Source organism: Entelurus aequoreus, linkage group LG15, assembly GCF_033978785.1.
Source record: "Entelurus aequoreus isolate RoL-2023_Sb linkage group LG15, RoL_Eaeq_v1.1, whole genome shotgun sequence".
NCBI lineage: Eukaryota > Metazoa > Chordata > Actinopteri > Syngnathiformes > Syngnathidae > Entelurus > Entelurus aequoreus.
In genome coordinates, this window is record NC_084745.1 from 48052491 (window position 1) to 48072260 (window position 19770).

The 19770-nt window shown below is 39.3% G+C and overlaps 1 long non-coding RNA gene across 1 annotated transcript in view; it reads left to right on the forward strand.

Annotated features, from left to right (window-relative positions):
- LOC133630486 (uncharacterized) overlaps positions 1 to 19440 on the forward strand; it is a 102933-nt gene extending 83493 nt beyond the window's left edge. Inside the window, exon 3 of the long non-coding RNA XR_009821261.1 lies at positions 18678 to 19440. This is a non-coding gene — a long non-coding RNA (uncharacterized LOC133630486). The remainder of the gene's footprint in view (positions 1 to 18677) is intronic.
- The last annotated feature ends 330 nt before the right edge of the window (positions 19441 to 19770 follow it).

The following is a 19770-nucleotide window of genomic DNA, read 5'->3' on the forward strand; positions in this document are numbered from 1 at the left end:
CGTTAGCAGCTAAGCCCGTGACATTCAAACCCTCAGGCTGTACTGCATCAACAAGCGACATCAGTGTGTAAAGGATATCACCACATGGGCTCAGGAACACTTCAGAAACCCACTGTCAGTAACTACAGTTGGTCGCTACATCTGTAAGTGCAAGTTAAAACTTTCCTTTGCAAGGTGAAAACCGTTTATCAACAACACCCAGAAACGCCATCGGCTTCGCTGGGCCTGAGCTCATCTAAGATGGACTGATACAAAGTGGAAAAGTGTTCTGTGGTCTGACGAGTCCACATTTCAAATTGTTTTTGGAAACTGTGGACGTCGTGTCCTCCGGACCAAAGAGGAAAAGAACCATCCGGATTGTTATAGGCGCAAAGTTGAAAAGCCAGCATCTGTGATGGTATGGGGGTGTATTAGTGCCCAAGACATGGGTAACTTACACATCTGTGAAGGCACCATTAATGCTGAAAGGTACATACAGCTTTTGGAGCAACATATGTTACCATCCAAGCAACGTTACCATGGATGCCCCTGCTTATTTCAGCAAGACAATGCCAAGCCACGTGTTACATCAACGTGGCTTCATTGTAAAAGAGTGCGGGTACTAGACTGGCCTGCCTGTAGTCCAGACCTGTCCCCCATTGAAAATGTGTGGAGCAATATGAAGGCTAAAATAGCACAACGGAGACCCCCGGACTGTTGAACAACTTAAGCTGTACATCAAGCAAGAATGGGAAAGAATTCCACCTGAGAAGCTTCAAAAATGTGTCTCCTCAGTTCCCAAACGTTTACTGAGTGTTGTTAAAAGGAAAGGCCATGTAACACAGTGGTGAACATGCCCTTTCCCAACTACTTTGGCACGTGTTGCAGCCATGAAATTCTAAGTTAATTATTATTTGCAAAAAAAAAATAAAGTTCATGAGTTTGAACATCAAATATCTTGTCTCTGTAGTGCCATCCATCCATCCATCTTCCTCCGCTTATCCGAGGTCGGGTCGCGGGGGCAGCAGCCTAAGCAGGGAAGCCCAGACTTCCCTCTCCCCAGCCACTTCGTCCAGCTCTTCCCGGGGGATCCCGAGGCGTTTCCAGGCCAGCCGGGAGACATAGTCTTCCCAACGTGTCCTGGGTCTTCCCCGTGGCCTCTTACCGGTCGGACGTGCCCTAAACATTCAATTGAATATGGGTTGAACAGGATTTGCAAATCATTGTATTCCGTTTATATTTACATCTAACACAATTTCCCAACTCGTATGGAAACGGGGTTTGTACATATTACATATTGTTATGAAGGTTTCTGTTACTACATTATATATAGACCTGCACTGTGTATATAAATGTTACGGCGCACGCGCATTCTGCTTCTCCCTCTACACATAATCCTGCATGCACACACATAGTAGCATACACACTCCACGTATACATCAAAATCTCAATGAAACCCATTGAGCAAGACTTCCTATGTCGTGCCGTCTCCTTCCCCCTAACTGTACGTTCTGGCCATGACGGAACTAGACGGCACGAGGAGACCTCAGTCCACCCCCCTTTCCCGAGTCCCCTCGACACCTGAGCTGTCCGTCATGCAGACAGTACTCCAGCAACACCAGAACCCTTTCTCCAACTTGGAAGACAATCTGGACGTCGCCTTCGCTAGTCTGCTGGCTAGATTGGACACCCTCAGTCCAAGTCAGGTGAAACCCTTCACCTGATCTTGGCACTCCAGCGGCACCCTCCACGGGAGGGCAGCCTCAACCCCGGGAACCCAAGATTGCCAGCCCTAGATCTTATGAGGGAGATTCTGAACTTTGCCGAGGCTTCCTGGTGCAGTGTGAATTAATTTTTCAACACCTACCGTCTCGCCATGCTAACAATGGGGCCAAGATTGCATTAATTTTTTTTGCTGCTTTCGGGACCGCCTTTGAAATGGGCCACGGCAGCCATTAACAAGTTCCAATTACATCCGCTTTTCGAACAGAGTTCCAAGCCGTCTTCGACCAAGGGGACCAGGGGACGCCGCCACTAGACTGCACACCATCCGGTAGGGCTCCCGCTCCATGGCCGCCTACACGCTGGTGTTCAGCACACTGCCAGCAGCCAGCGAATACCTACCAAAATATCTACTCAGTGGCCTAGTGGTTAGAGTGTCCGCCCTGAGATCGGTAGGTTGTGAGTTCAAACCCCGGCCGAGTCATACCAATGACTATAAAAATGGGACCCGTTACCTCCCTGTTTGGCACTCAGCATCAAGGGTTGGAATTGGGGGTTAAATCACCAACAATGATTCCCGGGCGTGGCACAGCTGCTGCCCACTGCTCCCCTCACCTCTCAGGGGGTGAACAAGGGGATGGGTCAAATGCAGAGGGCCATCCACTCACCTGTCGCTGTCTTTGAGGCCGGTCCTGGCACACCCCGTTCCGCGGCAGGCCCGCAGGCCACGCCACCCTCCACAGTGAAATAACTGAAAACATGTTTTGTATTCTAGTTTCTTCAAAAATAACCACCCTTTTCTCTGATTACTGCTTTGCACACTCTTAGCATTCCTCCCGATGAGCTTGAAGAGGTAGTCACCTGAAATGGTTTTCACTTCACAGGTGTGCTTTATCAGGGTTGATTAGTGGGATTTCTTGCTTTATCAATGGGGTTGGGACCATCATAATTAAATTATCCCCTCAACTCCCCCCAAAATGGATTAACTCGCTGGAACAAAAAAGACAATATAACATACATCCATAAACGAGGACGCATGTGAAAAAGTGCAATATATTTATCTGTACAGTAATTTATTTATTTATTTATTTATTTATTTATTTATTTATTTATATATGTTTATATATATTTATTTATTTTATATATATATATTTGTATATTTATATATATTTATTTATCTTATATATATATATATATATATATTTATATATATATATATATATATATATATATATATATATATATATATATATATATATAATATATATATATATATATATAATATATATATTCTTATATATAATATATATATTCTTATATATATATATATATTCTTATATATATATATATATTCTTATATATATATATATATATATATATATATATATATATATATATATATATATATATATATATATATATATATATATATATATTTATTTATACACCTTATTGTTTTTTTATCCTTCACTACCATGAGCTTATGTAACGAAATTTCGTTCTTATCTGTGCTGTAAAGTTCAAATTTGAATGACAATAAAAAGGAAGTCTAAGTCTAAGTCTAATAAGTTGTGTTGTGAATAAGGTGTCCAAACTTTCGGCCTGTACTGTATATATGTATGTATATATACATATATATATACACTGCAAAAACTGAAATCTAAGTAAGGTTAAATAGCTCAAATAAAGGTGATATTTGCTTATTTTCTGTCTGATAAGATAATTCTTCTCACTAAGCAGATTTTATGTTAGTGTTTTACTTGTTTTAAGGGTTTTGGTCCGAAATGATCTCAGTAAGATATTACTGCTTTTTGCTGAGATTTGATGACCTATATTGAGTAAAACATGCTTGAAACTAGAATATCAACTTTTACAAAGCATCAACACTCACAAGTATGACACTACTTATTTAAAGTAATAATTTCTTACTTCAAGCATGAAAAAAAAATCATTATGTCAAGATAATGGCACTAGCATTTACTTATTTAAGAATATTTTTCAACATATTGAGCAAAAAGGTCTAATTTTTTTTTTTCTACCAAGAAAAGTGCACTTGTTATTAGTGAGAATATACTTATTTTAAGGTATTTTTGGGTTCATTGAGGTTAGCTAATTTTACTTGTTTTGGAAAGTCTTGACAAGCCAAATTTTCTTGTTCTATTGGCAGATAATTTTGCTTAGTTCAAGTAAAATACCCCTCATTTTTGTATTTTTCTTTCTTGTTTTTGAACACTGACTTTTTGCAGTGTATATATAAATAATTATGCTAAAGGTGCACTCTGGTGCGTCTGGAATGATCCAGCCGCAAGAGAATGCATATTACCGTATTTTTTCAGACCTGATTGCAAGGCACCTTGCCGATGAGCGGGTGTTGCCAGGAGATTTACATTCAAGCCAAATGGACGTTGTTCCAACATTTGACTCCTTTTTAGAGGGTTTTAGCACAGTGAACGCCACACGTCACACTCTCCACAGACATACATATTTAATATAGTGGCATATGGTTGTCATCTGAAGAGGTCAGCGCTGGAGGCAAAGCTGTTGCCGTTTCCTGCGGGCTATGCATCTGCCCTCCACTCTTCTCAACTGAGGGGGATGCAAATGAGAAGTCAAAAAATTCCAACGTAAAATGCGTACAAAATGCCTTTTCAGGCGTCCTGCGTCGCTGAAACGCCCTGCATTATAAAGAGTCCAGTCGACAGAATAATGAGTTGATGTGTATGTTTCTGCAGGTCACAGATATGACACATTTTTTATATGCAAAAAAAAGCAAAACTTCTTTAATATTTATAAACGTTTTGTTTGACTTGAGGCGTTTAGTGAAATGGTGCACGCAGTCCTGCAAAAACATAGGAGCCACATCAAATGATGGCAGACATTCCTAGAATTGTGCGGCAGCAGACAAAAGCTTGAAGGGGAACGGCGCTTTTTTTGCCTATCGTTCAAAATCCCTGTGTCTGGCAAGTACATCTTTCTCTTTTTTGTGCATTCTAAAAAATAAAAAATAAATGTAAAAAAAGCTGATAACACCCCCCAAAAACAAATAACCGCCAATACTCTAAGCTAAAATGGGTTTGACACCCCTGACCTAAAACTCATGAGCGTGCATGTGTAGCGTACGTACACAATTACGTCGTTAGAGAGGGCGGTATTTACTGTGTAAATACATTGGCAAGTTGGTGCCCTCGAGGCATCTGTGTAAATGCCTCAGCCCCTTGAAGTCTTAAAATACTTTGCAAACACAACAATTCAACCCAAATTCTTTCCATTTTACATATTTGGATCAAATGAAGCATTCTGGAAATGGAGTGTTTTTCCGACATTTTCAACAATTTGCAAGTTGTAATGCATCATATTAAATGGTCCGTTTTGTAGAAGAAGCTTATTTGAATTGCCGATGAAAAATATTTGAAGTGCAATGTGTACATGAAGTAGAAAAAAACCAAACATACAAATTGGCTTAATACAAGAAACTGAAAATATGATTTGTACATGAGGTCCGTCGTAAGAATATTTCTGCAAAATATGCAAAACTCCAAAACCAGCGAAGTTGGCACGTTGTGTAATACGTAAATAAAAAGACAATACAACGATTTCAACTTTTCAACTTGTATTCAATTGAATAGAATGCAAAGACAAGATATTTAATGTTCGAACTGAGAAACTTAATTTTTTTTTTGCAAATAATCATTAACTTAGAATTTCATGGCAGCAACACATTGCAAAAAAGTTGTCACAGGGGTATTTTTACCACTGTGTTACATGGCCTTTCCTTTTAACAACACTCAGTAAACGTTTGGGATTTGAGGACAGCAATTTCTGAAGCTTTTCAGGTGGAATTCTTTCCCATTCTTGCTTGATGTACAGCTTAAGTCAGGGGTCACCAACCTTTTTGAAAGCAAGAGCTACTTCTTGGGTACTGATTAATGCGAAGGGCTACCAGTTTAAAAACACTTAAATAAATTGCCAGAAATAGCCAATTTGCTCAATTTACCTTTAACTCTGTTATTATTAATAATTAATGATATTTACACTCAATTGAACGGTTTAAAAGAGGAGAAAACACGAAAAAAAATGACAATTAAATTTTGAAACATAGTTTATCTTCAATTTCGACTCTTTAAAATTCAAAATTCAACCGAAAAAAAGAAGAGAAAAACTAGCTAATTTGAATCTTTTTGAAAAAATTAAAAAAAGATTTTATGGAACATAATTAGTAATTTTTCCTGATTAGGATTAATTTTAGAATTTTGATGACATGTTTTAAATAGCTTAAAATCCAATCTGCACTTTGTTAGAATATATAACAAATTGGACCAAGCTATATTTCTAACAAAGACAAATCATTATTTCTTCTAGATTTTCCAGAACAAATTTTTTAAAAGAAATTCAAAAGACTTTGAAATAATATTTAGATTTGATTCTACAGATTTTCTAGATTTGCCAGAATATTTTTTTTGAATTTTAATCATAATAAGTTTGAAGAAATATTTCACAAATATTCTTCGTCGAAAAAACAGAAGCTAAAATGAAGAATTAAATCAAAATGTATTTATTATTCTTTACAATAAAAATTTTTTTTTTTACTTGAACATTGATTTCAATTGTCAGGAAAGAAGAGGAAGGAATTTAAAAGGTAAAAAGGTATATGTGTTTAAAAATCCTAAAATCATTTTAAGGTTGTATTTTTTTTTTTCTAAAATTGTCTTTCTGAAAGTTATAAGAAGCAAAGTAAAAAAAATTATGAATTTATTTAAACAAGTGAAGACCAAGTCTTTAAAATATTTTCTTGGATTTTCAAATTCTATTTGAGTTTTGTCTCTTTTAGAATTAAAAATGTCGAGCAAAGCGAGACCAGCTTGCTAGTAAATAAATACAATTTAAAAAATAGAGGCAGCTCACTGGTAAGTGCTGCTATTTGAGCTATTTTTAGAACAGGCCTGCGGGCTACTCATCTGGTCCTTACGGGCTACCTGGTGCCCGCGGGCACAGCGTTGGTGACCCCTGGCTTAAGTTGTTCAACAGTCCGGGGGTCTCCATTCTCGTATTTTACACTTCATATCGGGCCACACATTTTCAATGGGAGACAGGTCTGGACTACAGGCAGGCCAGTCTAGTACCCGCACTCTTTTACTATGAAGCCACGCTGTTGTAACACGTGGCTTGGCATTGTCTTGCTGAAATAAGCAGGGGCGTCCATGATAACGTTGCTTGGATGGCAACATATGTTGCTCCAAAACCTGTATGTACCTTTCAGCATTAATGGCGCCTTCACAGATGTGTACGTTACCCATGTCTTGGGCACTAATACACCCCCATACCATCACAGATGCTGGCTTTTACACTTTGCGCCTAGAACAATCCGGATGGTTCTTTTCCTCTTTGGTACGGAGGACACGACATCCACAGTTTCCAAAAACAATTTGAAATGTGGACTCATCAGACCACAGAACACTTTTCCACTTTGCATCAGTCCATCCTATATGAGCTCGGGTCCACCGAAGCCGGTAGCGTTTCTGGGTGTTGTTGATAAATGGCTTTGGCTTTGCGTAGTAGAGTTTTAACTTGCACTTACAGATGTAGCGACCAACTGTAGTTGCTGACAGTGGTTTTCTGAAGTGTTCCCGAGCCCATGTGGTGATATCCTTTACACACTGATGTCGCTTTTTGATGCAGAACCGCCTGAGGGATCGAAGGTGCGTAATATCATCGCTTACGTGCAGTGATTTCTCCAGATTCTCTGAATCTTTTGATGATTAGGACCGTAGATGGTCAAATCCCTAAATTCCTTGCAATAGCTGGTTGAGAAATGCTGTTCTTAATATGTTCGACAATTTACTCACGCATTTGTTGACGAAGTGGTGACCCTCGCCCCATCCTTGTTTGTGAATGACTGAGCATTTCATGGATGCTGCTTTTATACCCAATCATGGCACCCACCTGTTCCCAATTTGCCTGTTCACCTGTGGGATGTTCCAAATAAGTGTTTGATGAGCATTCCTCAACTTTCTCAGTCTTTTTTGCCACTTGTGCCAGCTTTTTTGAAACATGTCGCAGGCATCCACTTCCAAATGAGCTAATATTTGCAAAAAAATAACAAAGTTTTCCAGTTTGAACGTTAAATATGTTGTCTTTGCGGTCTATTCAATTGTATATAGTTTAAAAAGGATTTGCGAATCATTGTAATCTGTTTTTATTTACGATATACACAAAGTGCCAACTTCACTGGTTTTGGGGTTTGTAATATAAAACACAAATACATTCAAAATCCTGACTAACAAGACAATAAATCCAAATCCAAACTGCAGCTTAGGTTGTGCCAGTTCATTCAAATTGTGCACAAAATGCTTGCACAAGCTCACCAAGCATTCATCCGCCGCATGTTTATGGTTGTGTGTCCTCTTTCTGTTTAGTCATGGCAGCGTGTTGCGTGTGTGTGGCTGTGGTGGATGAGGCTGATCTTCCTAATGCACCGTCCTCTGCGGAGGACATAAATTAGTCTGAGCTATAGAGCTGATCTACCCCTGCCAACCTCATCTGCAAAGTGATTGGGAGGAGGCGGAAAGAGGAAGATGCAGTGTCAGGCTGCTCTCAAGACACAAATGTGACATTGACTCGTCTGCAAAGTTTCCCTGACTTTCTCTTCCACCTGGGCCATTCTTTCTGAACTCACGTAACATCAATCAAGCACATAAAAAAACAAAAACCTGAATAGGTTCTAGTCAATTAGCTTGAAGCAGGGGTCGGCACTCGAGATGGTCTCCTGCTGGCCCCACTATGGACTGGACTCTCACACTATTATGTTAGATCCACTATGGACTGGACTCTCACTATTATGTTAGATCCACTATGGACTCTCTTCGCGTGGCGAAGTTGGTAGAGTGGCCGTGCTAGCAATCGGAGGGTTGCTGGTTACTGGGGTTCAATCCCCACCTTCTACCATCCTAGTCACGTCCGTTGTGTCCTTGGGCAAGACACTTCACCCTTGCTCCTGATGGCTGCTGGTTAGCGCCTTGCATGGCAGCTCCCGCCATCAGTGTGTGAATGTGTGTGTGAATGGGTGAATGTGGAAATACTGTCAAAGCGCTTTGAGTACCTTTAAGGTAGAAAAGCGCTATACAAGTATAACCCATTTATCATTTATCATTTATTATGTTAGATCCACTATGGACTGGACTCTCACTATTATGTTAGGACTGGACTCTCACACTATTATGTTAGATCCATTATGGACTGGACTCCCACAATAATATGTTAGATCCACTATGGACTGGACTCTCACACTATTATGTTAGATCCACTATGGACTGGACTCTCACACTATTATGTTAGATCCACTATGGACTGGACTCACACTATTATGTTAGATCCACTATGGACTGGACTCTCACACTGTTATGTTAGATCCACTATGGACTGGACTCTCACTATTAGGTTAGATCCACTATGGACTGGACTCTCACTATTATGTTAGATCCACTATGGACTGGACTCTCACACTATTATGTTAGATCCACTATGGACTGGACTCCCACAATATTATGTTAGATCCACTATGGACTGGACTTTCACACTATTATGTTAGATCCACTATGGACTGGACTCTCACACTATTATGTTAGATCCACTATGGACTGGACTCTCACACTATTATGTTAGATCCACTATGGACTGGACTCTCACACTATTATGTTAGATCCACTATGGACTGGACTGTGACAATATTATGTTAGATCCACTCAACGTCCTTTGCGCCGGTCGCCCAGGGGGTGGGGGGTTCCCCACATCTGCGGTCCCCTCCAAGGTTTCTCATTGTCAATTTTTTCCTTGCCCTTATGCGGGATCTGAGCCGAGAATGTCGTTGTGGCTTGTGCAGCCCTTTGAGACACTCGTGATTTAGGGCTATATAAATAAACTTTGATTGATTGATTGATAAGTGTCCATATTAGCTATATTAGCCTACTATCAAAATGACTGCGAATGCAAATCTTCGTTGACATAAACGTTGACAATTTGATATTTATTCTACACATTTTTGCAATATCGTAGTTATTTCCCCATATTTCTGCACAGTAACTCGGATATGGTAACACTAGCGAGCAGTAGAGAATATGAAGTGATTTATGCATGTTTTGCTTAATTCATTATTGATGTTTTTCTTGCCACATTACGTTGTGTGCCAATCACCACGCCCCTACGCCTGCCTGTACCCACCCGTTCTGTGCCCTATATAAACCATGGTATGTGAATGCTTCTATTAAAATCTCCTGATGATTGAGGGAAACCCCTCATGAAACAGGCCGGTAGAGATGAAATAGTCTTGTGATTTTTTCCCCCACACACACATATATATATATATATATACATATATATATATATATATATATATATATATATATATATATATATATATATATATATATATATATATATATATGTATATATATATATATATATATATATATATATATATATATATATATATATATATATATATATATATATATATATGTATATATATATATATATATATATATATATGTATATATATATGTATATATATATATATATATATATATATATATATATATGTATATATATATGTATATATATATATATATATGTATATATATATATATATATATATATATATATATATATATATATATATATATATATATATATATATATATATATATATATACATACACTACCGTTCAAAAGTTTGGGGTCACCCAAACAATTTTGTGGAATAGCCTTCATTTCTAAGAACAAGAATAGACTGTCGAGTTTCAGATGAAAGTTCTCTTTTTCTGGCCATTTTGAGCGTTTAATTGACCCCACAAATGTGATGCTCCAGAAACTCAATCTGCTCAAAGGAAGGTCAGTTTTGTAGCTTCTGTAACGAGCTAAACTGTTTTCAGATGTGTGAACATGATTGCACAAGGGTTTTCTAATCATCAATTAGCCTTTTGAGCCAATGAGCACAAACACATTGTACCATTAGAACACTGGAGTGATAGTTGCTGGAAATGGGCCTCTATACACCTATGTAGATATTGCACCAAAAACCAGACATTTGCAGCTAGAATAGTCATTTACCACATTAGCAATGTATAGAGTGTATTTCTTTAAAGTTAAGACTAGTTTAAAGTTATATTTTTTAATGAGATTTCCAGTTCATTTTATCATGAATTATTATACCTAGAAATTAGGTTTCATTTACTCTTTCAATGTCAATTCAGTCTATTTGTGTTTGTGTTACACTCTCCCTTCCACAAAGTGTCTTGCCCAAGGACACCACGGCAGTGACTAGGGGGGATCGAACCTGGAACCCTTCAAGTTGCTAGCACGGCCACTCTACCGACCGAGCTATACCGCCCCGCAGAAAACAAGTCAAGTCGTGTCAGCCTTCTCCAAAACGTCTCCTTTGAGGCCTTTCGCCTTTCCCAAAGCTCATTTCAGCAATCTTCCCCCCCCCCCCCCCCCCGCCGACGCCGTGCGCCGCGCCGCCTGCTCACTTCTGCTGCAGACACACTTACGATAATGAATAGCTGCGAGGGCTTGGCGTTCTTCACTGCAGCCCCGCAAATGGCCACGCTGTCTGCATCCGCCAGGCAGAAATACTGTATATGCGGCGGCATCTGCTTTGACAGTCCAAATCTGGACGCTGAATCTTTAGATGTTTGCAAATGATTGAAAGTGGCTCCGCGTTTACCAGTACCGATAACCCCGACGGCGCTTACCGTTATCTCAAACAGGCGCGGTAAGATAAACAGCAGCTAGGTTACACACTTGAATAACAAAATCCTCCCGCGTCGTGCCTAAACTCACTTAAACCGATCAGCATCTCGGTGAGGAGCCTAAAATAGGTCAGTGGGCGTTTAAGGACAAGGCTGTTGTGTTCATAGAGAGTGGAGACGTCCTCACTTATTGAAAAGCATGCCTCATTTTTCTTTTGTTATTATGTTTAGCCGTAAGGACGTTTAGCGCTGCGGAGTGAATTAGGCCAATAGGGCAAAACACTGCGTTGGTCACTGTGACCATTTACAGCAGGGGTCACCAACCTTTTTGAAACCAAGAGCTACTTCTTGGGTACTGATTAATGCGAAGGGCTACCAGTTTGATACGCACTTAAATAAATTGCCAGAAATAGCCAATTTGCTCAATTTACCTTTAACTCTATGTTATTATTAATAATTAATGATATTTACACTTAATTGAACGGTTTAAAAGAGGAGAAAACACGAAAAAGATGACAATTACATTTTGAAACATAGTTTATCTTCAATTTCGACTCTTTAAAATTCAAAATTCAACCGAAAAAAAGAAGAGAAAAACTAGCTAATTTGAATCTTTTTGAAAAAATTAAAAAAAGAATTTATGGAACATCATTAGTCATTTTTCCTGATTAAGATTCATTTTAGAATTTTGATGACATGTTTTAAATAGGTTAAAATCCAATCTGCTCTTTGTTAGAATATATAACAAATTGGACCAAGCTATATTTCTAACAAAGACAAATCCTTATTTCTTCTAGATTTTCCAGAACAAAAATTTTAAAAGAAATTCAAAACACTCTGAAATAAGATTTAAATTTGATTCTACGGATTTTCTAGATTTGCCGGAATAAGTTTTTTGAATTTTAATCATAATAAGTTTGAAGAAATATTTCACAAATATTCTTCGTCGAAAAAACAGAAGCTAAAATGAAGAATTAAATTAAAATGTATTTATTATTCTTTACAATAAAAAAAAAAAATACTTGAACATTGATTTAAATTGTCAGGAAAGAAGAGGAAGGAATTTAAAAGGTAAAAAGGTATATGTGTTTAAAAATCCTAAAATCATTTTTAAGGTTGAATTTTTTCTCTAAAATTGTCTTTCTGAAAGTTATAAGAAGCAAAGTAAAAAAATTAATGAATTTATTTAAACAAGTGAAGACCAAGTCTTTAAAATATTTTCTTGGATTTTCAAATTCTATTTGAGTTTTGTCTCTCTTAGAATTAAAAATGTCGGGCAAAGCGAGACCAGCTTGCTAGTAAATAAATAACATTTAAAAAATAGAGGCTGCTCACTGGTAAGTGCTGCTATTTGAGCTATTTTTAGAACAGGCCAGCGGGCTACTCATCTGGTCCTTACCGGCTACCTGGTGCCCGCGGGCACCGCGTTGGTGACCCCTGATTTACAGTAATTCAATGGTTCAAGCGAGGTCCTGGGGGTGCTAATGTAACGTGTGTACGTGGGTGAACCTCGTGTAGAACTGCCAGTGAAGTTGGCACATTGTGTAAATGGTAAATAAAAACAGAATACAATGATTTGCAAATCCTTTTCCGCCTATATTCAATTGAATAGACTGCAAAGACGAGATAATTAACGTTCAAACTGGAAAACTTTGTTATTTTTGCAAATATTAGCTCATTTGGAAGTTGATGCCTGCAACATGTTTCAAAAAAGCTGGCCCAAGTGGCAAAAAAGACTGAGAAAAGTTGAGGAATGCTCATCAAACACTTATTTGGAACATCCCACAGGTGAACAGGCTAATTGGGAACAGGTGGGTGCCATGATTGGGTACAAAAGCACCTTTCGTGAAATGCTCAGTCATTCACAAACAAGGACGGGGCGAGGGTCACCACTTTGTGAACAAATGCCTGAGCAAATCGTCCAACAGTTTAAGAACAACATTTCTCAACCAGCTATTGCAAGGAATTTAGGGATTTCACCATCTGCGGTCCGTAATATCATCAAAAGGTTCAGAGAATCTGGAGAAATCACTGCACGTAAGCGATGATATTACAGAACCTTCGATCCCTGAGGTGGTACTGCATCAAAAACTGACATCAGTGTGTAAAGGATATCACCACATGGGCTCAGGAACACTTCAGAAAACCACTGTCTGTAACTACAGTTGGTCGCTACATCTGTAAGTGCAAGTTAAAACTCTACCATGCAAAGCCAAAGACATTAACCAACAACACCCAGAATATGAAGCCTAAAATACCACGCCTGTAGTTCAGACCTGTCTCCCATTGAAAATGTGTGGCGCATTATGAAGCCTAAAATACCACAACGGAGACCCCCGGACTGTTGAACAACTTAAGCTGTACATCAAGCAAGAATGGGAAAGAATTCCACCTGAGAAGCTTCAAAAATGTGTCTCCTCAGTTCCCAAACGTTTACTGAGTGTTGTCAAAAGGAAAGGCCATGTAACACAGTGGTAAAAATGCCCCTGTGCCAACTTTTTTGCAATGTGTTGCTGCCATTAAATTCTAAGTTAATGATTATTTGCAAAAAGATGTTTAAGTTTCTCAGTTCGAACATTAAATATCTTGTCTTTGCAGTCTATTCAATTGAATATAAGTTGATTTGCAAATCATTGTATTCCGTTTTTATTTACGAATTACACAACGTGCCAACTTCACTGCTTTTGGGTTTTGTACATGTAGTGTTGTAAAATAACCCCCACAAATGTTGTTAGTAAGGTAACTTCATCAACCGCTATTATCTGTGTACCGTATTTTTTCGGACCATAGGGCGCACCGGATTATAAGGCGCACTGCCGATGAGCGGGTCTAGTCAGGTGTTTTTTTCATACAAAAGGCACACCGGATTATAGGGCGCATTAAAGGAGTCATATTATTATGATTTTTTTTCTAAATGTAAAAGACTTCCTTGTGGTCTACATAACATGTAATGGTGGTTCTTTGGTCAAAATGTTGCATAGATAATGTTCAAAGTATTTTTATTGTCAGCTTTCTTAATACAAACATATACACATACAATAAAATAAATGTATAAATAAATACAATATGAAAATAAAAATAATCAATAAAGAATTTCTTAACACAGATTGTAACGTGTAAAAAATAAAAACCTACAAAGAGGCTTAACGTATCAGTTGAATGTCCACTTTCATCGATCACATCAATTATGCCAAGACGGACACTTCTTAGGGGGGTTGACTACAGTTTCAGGTATTCCAAGATAAGTCTCCACACATCACGAAATCTATGTAAGTTACCAGATATCTCATACATCAGTTTTTCAATGTGGAGGATTCCCACTAGCTCCCTCAACCAGGCTTCAAACTTAGGCCACCACTGTGCTAACATTCCGACCCATCTTGTCTAAAGTGTTAGAAATGCCAAGCAAAGCCGTTTCAGGGTCAGGATCCAGATTTACTTGAAGTACATGAGAATACCGTCTGATAATCGAACTCCAGAAATCTTGAATCTCAGGGCATAGCTGAAATTGGTGTGCAAGTGTTGCAGACCATTTTCAAGTCGCTTTCCGAGCGTCTCTTCAGGATGCGCCGTTTTGTGGGCGGTCTTATTTACGTGGCTCACCTTCGACAGCGTCTTCTCCCCGTCATCTTTGTTGTAGCGGTGTAGCGTGCAAGGACGCGGGTGAAAGAAGTGTCAAAAGGTGGCGCTAACTGTTTTAATGACACTCATGTAACGGTACAGCGGGAGAAACTAATGTGTGTGAAGTGTGTACGTAATCCAAATGACTATGGTGTGACTATGTGTGGCAAGTATGTGAGGGTTGTTACCAGGGGGTGTTGAAATTGAGGCAGAAGTCCAGATAGGGCAAGGCAGGCTCGGAAGGTCAAGGGCTGGAGCGAGGCGTCGTGGTCTGAGGGCAGGCGTGAGGTCGAGATCCAGAGAGGCAGCAGAGAGTCCAGAGGGGATCCGGGAAGACGAGACACACACCTCGACAACGGGGAAAGGAGACGGGAAGCCGGATGACGACACAACACAGGACCCAATGAGCACGACTGGGGAAGAACACAAAGAGCGAGGAAGCACATAGGCAAGGAAAGCTGGAGACGTAATAAGGCTTACTGTACGGGTACGAGTAGCTACGTTCTGGCACTGGAACGCAAGAGGCGCTGGCTTATGTAGGCCGGTCTCATCACTGGCAGGTGTGTTGATTGCACAGTGGTTGTGGCCGTGCGGAGGCGCGACCACAGCCAGAGGAGAACGCCTGTGGGCTTGTCCCGAGGTGCGCTCTGCTGAACAGAAAGAGAGGCGGTAGGTGTGTGATCCGTAACAATTCAGACTTACTTAAATCAACAACATATCCTCATCCGGAAACAACCACAACGCCGGAAATGTGTCCCGTGAAAAACCGTCTGACCGGAACTCTCTAATAACTATAGTTCCTTCGGTGAATAATGTAAACTCACTACACCGGTATGTTTTAGCGCTTTCATGGCGAGTTTACTGACAGAAATAAGTAAGAACTTTACACTACTTTATATTAGAAATGGCAACAGTGGATGATGAATGCCATCTTGGTCACACTTGTCATTACACTATGTACCTAATAAAATTGCTTTAATTTGGGTAAGCAAAACTTGAATTATTCAGAATATTAGGCGCACCGGGTTATAAGGCGAGTTTTGAGGGGGAAAACAAATATTTTAAGTGTGCCTTAAGTCCGGAAAATACGGTATTCGAAAAATGTATCCATAGGTTATTAGAAATGTAGTGGTTAGTAGCAGAATTAGAAAAATCGGAAATGTGTCCCGTGAAAAAACGTCTGACCGAAACTCTCTAATAACTATAGTTCCTTGGGTGAATAATGTAAACTCACTACACCGGTATGTTTTAGCGCTTTCATGGCGAATTTACTGACAGATAAAAGTAAGAACTTTAAACTACTTTATATTAGAAATGGCAACAGCAGAGGATGAATGTCCCATAACAAGAAGATAGAGAAAAAGAAAAAGCTCATAGACTATGGAGTCCGCACGGACTACAAAGGCGGAAGCGTGCAATTTTTCAGTACTTATGCAGATCCCAAATACAGATCAGCACGTACCAGTAAGAAAAGTTGATTTTGCATAATACTACGAAACAAAACTCCAGATAATGAGACTTATCTTATACACACACCATAATAATACTTCTATGTTGAAGCACAGTACAATCCATCAAGCGGTGTGGCTTCATAGCTTACCAAAGTCGTACTAAAACATTTTGATAGATTTTTTAACGCCGTGTGTAATGTTCTATATTTTCAATGGAACATGTAAAATGTTGGTGTTGTTTACTTGAGTCATATTGCCCTTATATTGCAGTCTACACGTATCTCTTATGTTTGACTGCTTATCATTACATCGTGTAATAAATAAAATTGCTTCGAGGTCGGTAAGCAAAACCAGAATTATCCCGTACATTAGGCGCACCGGGCTATAAGGCGCACTGTCAAGTTTTGAGGGAAAAACAAGGATTTTAAGGGCGCCTTATAGTCCGAAAAATACGGTAATTTTGAACTGAACTCTTTGTGAACCGGTATGCTGTCATTTCCAAGCCGAATTCGGCCCCCGGGCCGCCAGTCAAATAGCACTAGTATATGTAGTAGTACTTTGGAAGTAACTGGCTACTATTATTGGTGATAATCAAATACCGCACACATGTCAAGTCATAATTATTCCGTACATTAGGCGCACCCGGTTATAAGGCAATTTTGAGGGAAAAAAAATACTTTAAGTGCGCCTTAAGTCAGGAAAATACGGTATTCGAAAAATGTATCCATAGGTTATTAGAAATGTAGTGGTTAGTAGCAGAATTAGAAAAATCGGAAATGTGTCCCGTGAAAAACCGTCCGACCGGAACTCTCTAGTAACTAAAGTTCCTTGGGTGAATAATGTAAACTCACTACACCGGTATGTTTTAGCGCTTTCATGGCGAGTTTACTGACAGATACAAGTAAGAACTTTACACTACTTCATGTTAGAAATGGCAACAGCGGAGGATGAATGCCATCTACTGGTCACACTTGTCATTACACTATATACCAAATAAAATTGCTTTAAGTTCGGTAAGCAAAACTTTAATTATTTTCCGTACATTAGGCGCACCGGGTTATAAGGCGAGTTTTGAGGGAAAACAAATATTTTAAGTGCGCCTTAAGCTTGGAAAATACGGTATTTGAAAAATGTATCCATAGGTTATTAGAAATGTAGTGGTTAGTAGCAGAATTAGAAAAATCGGAAATGTGTCCCGTGAAAAACCGCCCGACCGGAACTCTCTAGTAACTAAAGTTCCTTGGGTGAATAATGTAAACTCACTACACCGGTATGTTTTAGCGCTTTCATGGCGAGTTTACTGACAGATACAAGTAAGAACTTTACACTACTTTATATTAGAAATGGCAACAGCGGAGGATGAATGCCATCTACTGGTCACACTTGTCATTACACTATATACCAAATAAAATTGCTTTAAGTTTGGTAAGCAAAACTTGAATTATTTTCCGTACATTAGGCGCACCGGGTTATAAGGCGAGTTTTGAGGGAAAACAAATATTTTAAGTGCGCCTTAAGCTTGGAAAATACGGTATTTGAAAAATGTATCCATAGGTTATTAGAAATTTAGTGGTTAGTAGCAGAATTAGAAAAATCGGAAATGTGTCCCGTGAAAAACCGCCCGACCGGAACTCTCTAGTAACTAAAGTTCCTTGGGTGAATAATGTAAACTCACTACACCGGTATGTTTTAGCGCTTTCATGGCGAGTTTACTGACAGAAATAAGTAAGAACTTTACACTACTTTATATTAGAAATGGCAACAGCGGAGGGAGATGTTGGTGTTGTTTACCTGAGTCGTATTGCCATCATATTGCAGTCTACACGTATCTCTTATGTTTGACTGCCATCTACTGGTCACACTCATCATTACACCATGTACCAAATAAAATCACTTTGAGGTTGGTAAGCAAAACCAGAATGATTCCGTACATTAGGCGCACCGGGTTATAAGGCGCACTGTTGAATTTTGAGGGGGGAAAAAATACGGTATTCGAAAAATGTATTCATAGGTTATTCATTAGATATTTAGCGGTTAGTGGCAGAATTAGAAAAAATATTCAAAGGCAAATCAACCCTTTCTTTGGGTTGACGGCACCTCGTTGTGTTGTGTTAGTATCGCAGATGCGCCCTCAATAACCTACTTCGCTCCCTGCACACAGGTCAGGCAATGACACACCGCGCGGTGCCCTAGGGCCGCCACACTCCTTCATCCTCAAACTTTGTTGACGGGGGACGAACACTGCAAACCCACGGACGCACGGCTCCGCCAGCGAACACAAACTCGCAGGCGCGTCCTCAAAACACACACATAAGCAGCTTGGTGCTGACGTGCACCAACACATGTAAGGGATCATGTCACACTTTGGCACACACTCCCAGTCGCCCGGACACACAAAACACACACACAAGCTGAGCAAAGAGGCCAGATGGGATCCCAGCGTGGGCCGTTGGCCTTTCACGCACTCTGGAGACTGGATTTCTCGCTGTTCCTTCTCCTTCACCAACCTCTTCTCTCCTTGTTTTAAAAACTCCAAATGTACTCGTTATTTTGACTTTTTGTCGTCCTTGTGGCAAATTGTGCAAACAACGCGCAACAAAGGGTGGATGGAGCCGTGAAGGAGGGAAATGCTTAGATCGTCATCCCCTTTGTTTTCTGTGCTGTAAATATTGATTGCAGGTTAAAGGCAATTAGAATAATGGAACCAAATAAAAAAATGCAGCTCTGTCGGTTCCTGGCTTTGCTGCAGCGTGATTTAAGGAGATGCATTTTCTGATGGAAATAAGCTCTTAATACATCTCACAGAGGACAATGTGCAGTGTACGCCAATCGGCATCTGAGCGAGTGGAATGGCTTAAAAGGAAAACGTAGAAAGCATTAGGAGAGGAAATAAAGGAATGTACTGTCTGGAAAACATTAAAGATTTAATCAGAGAAAATCAAGTGATCTTAAATCTCACCACAGCAACACATGACATTGATACAACGTTGATTGTACGTACTAGTCATTTAAAACTGACTTTGAAGCAACGTTGCAAAATAGTTGTTTGTAAATTGATGTCCAACGTTGGAGCCACGTTGTTGCTTGGGAGATGACCAAGTGAATAAACGTCATCAAAAAGTATGTTGTTTTAGCGTTGTATTTGCGTTGTAGAATATTGGTAGGGCAATGACCAAAATTCAATGGTCAAATTAACGTCAGAACCCAACATTGATTAAACGTCATCAAAAAGACATGTTTCAACGTTGTATTTG